General features: G+C 32.6%; 1 pseudogene; it reads right to left on the reverse strand.

Moving 5' to 3' along the window:
- Positions 1 to 163: 163 nt before the first annotated feature.
- Positions 164 to 3,075, reverse strand: LOC108685210 (annotated as a pseudogene).
- Between the last annotated feature and the right edge of the window lie 3,140 nt (positions 3,076 to 6,215).

Consider the following 6,215-nt stretch of genomic DNA (forward strand, 5'->3'; position numbering starts at 1 on the left):
ATGTATTTTAAATATGTATTTTTTTTGGACGTATTTTATAATACATACAACTTGAACATTGAGTGCGTAATTCCTAATGATTCACATATGCTTTTTCGCTCCTTAGATCCTTTTATAATTATAATAATATTAATATAAATGCAATCAATTGTCCCAATTGCACATATAAATGGAGCATTTTTAAATTTTTTCCGAGCTGTTTGACGTTCGGCATCAGTCATAGGAAATCGTACCTATTGTCGCAGCAGAATATCACTTATGGCATTAGTGACTCTTCGTATGCAACGATTAACTGATGGCTGGCTTATAGCTATATCCCATTGTTCTCCAATTATACCTTGGAAACAACAGCATAAAATCGCAGAGCTGTTAATATCTATGCAAAAAAATATTTATAATTTGTAACAAATTATAAAATGACTTTCTATAAATAATAATTCTATACGTTAACAAAACAAAACTTGTAAAACTATATAATAAGAGACAACTTCAATAAAACAATCCCCATGTATAGTATATGTCATCTGAGAAACGTACTTCCACATACCATATTTGTAGAAAAAAAAATATGGATATTATTTTTGTATTATCAGTCTGTATTTATAACGTCTATGATAATATTTAATTGTAATATTAATATTTAATTATAAAATATTATTTGAAATAAATACAAAGAATAATGTACATACCTGACATTCTGGACCATGTTACCAAGTTCAAGTTCTAATCTTGTTCTTAATACGTCAATCAAATTCATTGCAATTTCTGTATTAATTCGGTATAACTTAAGAAATTCTATGTAATGAAGATCAAAGGGATCACATGTCTTGCCATTCTTTTCTTTGAATGTGACATTCAGAATGTTTTAATCGATGCTCCAAATATATTGTATTTGATTCCACGCTAAAAATCCTAATTCAGCCATTGTACGATAATACTAAAAACATTTGAAGAAATTCAGTAAAAATAACAATTAAATTTACAATTTAATATTTTTTATATAAGAAATAATATATCAAATAATCTCACCTAAACTATATTGCATAAATGAAAATCACATATTTAATATGTTGTTTAATACAATATATGATGTTGATACGATATTATCTACATCATATATTATTTAAATTATATATTATATATAAATTACATTAATAAGATAAATTAAATATTTAAAAAATATTTACTTTATAAATTGCCTTCAATTTATTTAATAACCGACATAGCGGTTTTTAGTTGTCATTAATAAGTTCAAATGTGTCGGTACGACATTTTCGTGACCTATTCCCTATGGAGGGTCACGTTAGAGTTAACGATAGTTGTCTTTCATTAACGATAAATATTCAAATATTTATCGTCAAATATTTATCGATAATATAAAATCGCATTTACCAAAGTTTGTCGACCGATGATGTTAACGACACCGACAACTATCGGTAGACGTGAAAAAATAGTTACAGAATAGCACCCCTGGAACTTTTATGTAAGAGATTCGTAATCTATTAGAATATACTATTCGACTATTTTTCTTTATTTTGATTTTGACATTATTTCGATTTAATATTTCTAGCACTTCGTGAGGTTCTGTATACTGATTCCTAAATTTCCCTGGTTTTAATTCCGTCAACAAGAATACATTATCGTCCCGTTTAAATAGTTGTGGATTAATTTTCTTATCATAATGTTTTTTTTTATTTAATTTTGGCTTTAATTACATTTTTGTGAGCATTTCCTTGGATGGTATGGAATTGCGTGACTAAATTTATTAAATATTCATCATAGCTTGCTAATCTGGCTTCTGGACCTAATAATTCGTTCGATGGAATTCGTGATGGAATTTTGCCAAATACCAGCTCATAAGGAGTGTGTTTAGTGGCTTTATAAACACTAATATTGTAATTAAACGTTGCTAATCCAATCCATCTGTCCCATTGTTTTTGTTCACTTGCGTATTGTTTTAAATATTCTCCCGTATGATCTTTCTAACGATCCGTTCGATTGAGGGTGGAAAGCGGTAGTGCGAATTTGCGAATCCTGAATAGTTTTGCAATTTTCTTCATCAATTCGCTAATAAAATTTCTTCTTTGATCGGTCAATATTGCTTTTGATGTTCCTAATATATGGACGAATCTATCGATAAATGCTTCTGCTATCGTTTCAGCGGTTTGGTCTGGTAAAGATATGCCCATGATACCCAAAATTTCATTAATTGATCTTGTAATATCTTGTTAATATGTATTCGTTTCCTCTCTCGGTTTTAGGAAAGAATCCTAAATATCCATAACTACCTTATCAAATGAAGATCCTGACATGTGGATAATCATCATTGGCTGTTTGGTTTTAATTCATAACTAATTTTTTTAATTGATACTGTAAGCATTGCTGTATTATTTTTGAACATATGATTTTAAATTTTCCCAATGATAACTATGTTTTATTCTATTATATGTTTTTGTGATACCACGACCTCCCGTAGGTAGGCAACGTGTTTCTCCGATTATGATAAGATGAAGATCTTTAGAGGAGTATTTAACTAATCCATATAATTAGTTTACAATTGGTTATTTCGATGAGGAGTGATTGTAAGTATTTAATATTAATCCATGATACATTAATAATATAGTCTGTCCTTGTAATGCGTTTCTAATTTTAGATTTATGATAATGTTTCTTAATTCTTTTATTATTGTTGTGATATGGTTTAAAATCATCGTCAACCCTTCACACTGTACCTTGCTGACAGGCAAAACTATGTGATAATGCCCTTTGTATTTTATAACTTTGACTTGACCTAGGGTTAACACTCCTAGACTCGGGATCTCATTTCTCTCAAATAGCTTTTGGGATCCGGAATCTAGGTTTTCCGTTGGTATCTACAAAATATGCTGCATTATCTTTTCATACAAATAATAGTTTACGAGAATCGATGTACGGTATTGTTTTTAATTGTTTGATATTTAATAGTAGTTGATTTCGGTTTCGCCTTCGATTTTTCATCTGCGTCTTCTATTATTTCTTTGTCTTCTGAACTTCTTCGTTTTGTTCTTTTTCTTCGTCTTCTGAGTATCCTCTTCATTTTCGATATCATTTCCTTTATCAGGAGGATTATTTCTGTTTTTTACTTCAAGAATTTTGTCAGTATATTCTTGTGAGTTTGCAGATTTTATTTATTGTTCAAGATATTATTATTTGTTTGATTTCGAGTTATCCTCCTATTGGAAAAATCGTGGACTGTCGTTTCTCCTTTAGATTGTGACCCCATTATTCTTGTCCCTCTTCTAATGAGTTCAAAATTAAATCTGTATTTTGCTCCAACGGGTTGTCATGAATTGAAGAATCTTCAATCTCTTCATCATCTGACATAAAGATTGTAAGCTTCGTCTTCCTTGTCATCTGATTCTTTCAATATTTTAGAGATCGCTTCTGCATCTTTCGGATCATTAGGATTAAGGATTCTATCATGGCTAATTACTACTTTACAGGTGGATTCTTCCAGATTAACAGGATTCCTAGAAAGTGCATTGGCATTAACATTAGTTTTGCCAGCCTTATATACTACATCATAATCATATTCCGCCAGTTTTAGTCTCCAGCGAAGTTTTTTCATGTTCGCATTTTGTGCAGTCTTAAATCAAAGCAAAAATCTGTACCTACTCTGTAAATTTTCCATATAGTCTAAAATGTTCAACACAATATATTATATAATAGCTAAAGCTTCTTTCTCATATTTTAATTCGTTATCGGTATGGGAAGCGTATGCTATTGGTCGAGCTTTGTAATTTTTCCTTGTGACAAAATTTCTTCTATTATGATTCCTGAGGCGTCAATAGTCAGTCAATAAAATAAAAGGTTTAGAAAAATATTGCTCTTCGCATAATTTTTCTTTTAATGCTTTAAAAGATTCTTCCTGAATAAATATCCATTCAAAACATACGTCGTTTTTTAACAAGATTGTCAAAAGTTTGGCTAATCTTGAAGAGTCGAGTATAAATCTTCTGTAATATCCTGCTAATCCGAGAAATTGTTTAATGTTTTTTGGGTCTAGGAAATTGTCTCAAGGATTTTAATTTTTTTGGATCGGATTTGACTCTTTTTACTGATTATATATATCCTAAATAAGTCGCTTCTGACTTCAAGAATTCACATTTGTCAGATTGTAATTTTAAATCGGCTTCGCGAAGTCGTTCGATCAGTAAGTACTTCCGTTCGTGTCCTTGTAGCGGTGTAAATAACAATATCGTCCATATAGACGAATAATTTTTTCCCCTGTAGTCCTGTTAAAACTAAATCCATTAATAAATCCATAAATCCATTAACCGCTGAAAGGTAGCAGGAGCGATTTTTAACCCGAAAGGCATCGTAATGATCGAAAGAAGTTGTAAATACTGTTTTATGACTATCCGCAGGATCCATTCTTTTTTGATGAAACCAAAACTCGGAAGATTAAATCGCATACTGAGAAGTATTTCCCCACCTATTGATCTAAAATAATTGATCTAAAATATCGTTGATATTAAAAAGGGATTAGGCGGATAAGTATCAACCGATAGTTTTATCATTTAAAGCTCCAGATTCATTCTCCAACGTTTTCCCTTTGCATCTTCTGTTTTCGGCACGATCCAAATAGGTGTGTTATACGGTGATTGAAAGGGTTTTAGAATGCCTCCTTCTAGGAGTTCCTCTATTTATTTATTTATCTCTTCCTTATGTATTTGTGGGAATCTATACTACCGAGTATTAATAGGTTGATCATTCGTTGTCGGTATCTGGTGTTGTACGTTAATTGCGGTTAACTTTTTTCCGAGGATATGAAATCTGTTTTGACTTTTAGTTACAAGTTTTATTACGATTTCTCTCTCTAAGGTGTTCAAATGTTCTCATCGTAATAAAATTTTAATTTCGTCGAGTTGGTTATTTTTAATTTCCCTTATTGCTAAGCACTCGTGCAGAATATCTTCCACGTTTATCGGACTTCGTTTTGAGATTCCTGTTTTATTTTTTTCTTGTACTTAGGCGTAAATTTCTATCATTCTATCTTTTCTTGGGACTGATTTTGTACAGACGCAAAGATTTTTGAAGATGGTATATTCTCCCTTGATTTATAATTACAATATGTATTTGTATGTTTCGTTAGGAATAATAGGAGAGGTTACGTTTTCGCTATTTTCTTCCATTCCAACACTTCCTAATTCAGAATTTTCGAGAGTGGAGCTTTTTTCTTTTGATTTTTTAAAATAATATGGAATTATATCAGGTGTATAAGCTTAAATCTGCTGTTTGCTCATAGGTGGCATTAGTGAGCGTACAAAGCTACCCTGGGCACACAACACACTTTTTTTTATGTGTTTGACATCTGTCAACATTAACCAGTGCACATCATCAGCAATTTCATACAACAACATACATTTTTTCTTTCGTAATCATATCTAGTTTTTTGCTAAAAAAAAAGCATATGCGGGAAGCTTTGCTTTTCTGTTTCAATTTGAAGAAATCGGCTGCCGAATCGCATCGAATGCTTGTGGAGGCCTATGGTAACAATGCTTTATCGGAAACAACGTGCAGAGATTGCTTTCGCCGATTCAATGACGACAATTTTGACCTGAGTGACAAGAAGCGTGAAAATCGGACCAGGAAGGTTGAGGATTGTCAATTGCAGGCTCTTTTAGACGAGGACGATACCCAATCGCAAAAAATGCTTGTCGAGCAATTGGGTGTTTCTCAAACAGCCATTCCATGCCATTCCATGCGGCTACATGCCACGGGGAAGGTTCAAAAGATCGGAAAATAGGTGCCGCATGAACTGAACGATAGGCAGATGGAGCGACGCCAAAACACATGCCAAATTCTGCTTGCCAGACAAAAAAGTCGTTCCTGCATCGTATTGTGATAGGCAATGAAAAGTGGATCTATTTTCAGAATCCTAAACGCAAGAAATCTTGGGTTGATATCGCCCAACCATCAACATCTTCCTCAAGATCAAATCGCTTCGGACGATGCTGTGCGTTTGGTGGAATCAGAAGGGTGTCATCTACTACGAGCTGTTAAAACCTAGTGAAAGTGTTAATGTTCACCGCTACCACCAACAACTGATCAAATTGCACCGTGCTCTGCGTGAAAAAAGGCCGCATTATCGGAAAAGACATGATTAGCTGATTTTCCTCGACAACGCACCATCACACACGTGAACAATGGTCCAAAACTACTTGGAGACACTCA

The sequence above is a fragment of the Atta colombica genome, unplaced genomic scaffold (genome assembly GCF_001594045.1).
Source record: "Atta colombica isolate Treedump-2 unplaced genomic scaffold, Acol1.0 scaffold148, whole genome shotgun sequence".
In the NCBI taxonomy this organism is placed as follows: Eukaryota; Metazoa; Arthropoda; class Insecta; order Hymenoptera; family Formicidae; genus Atta; species Atta colombica.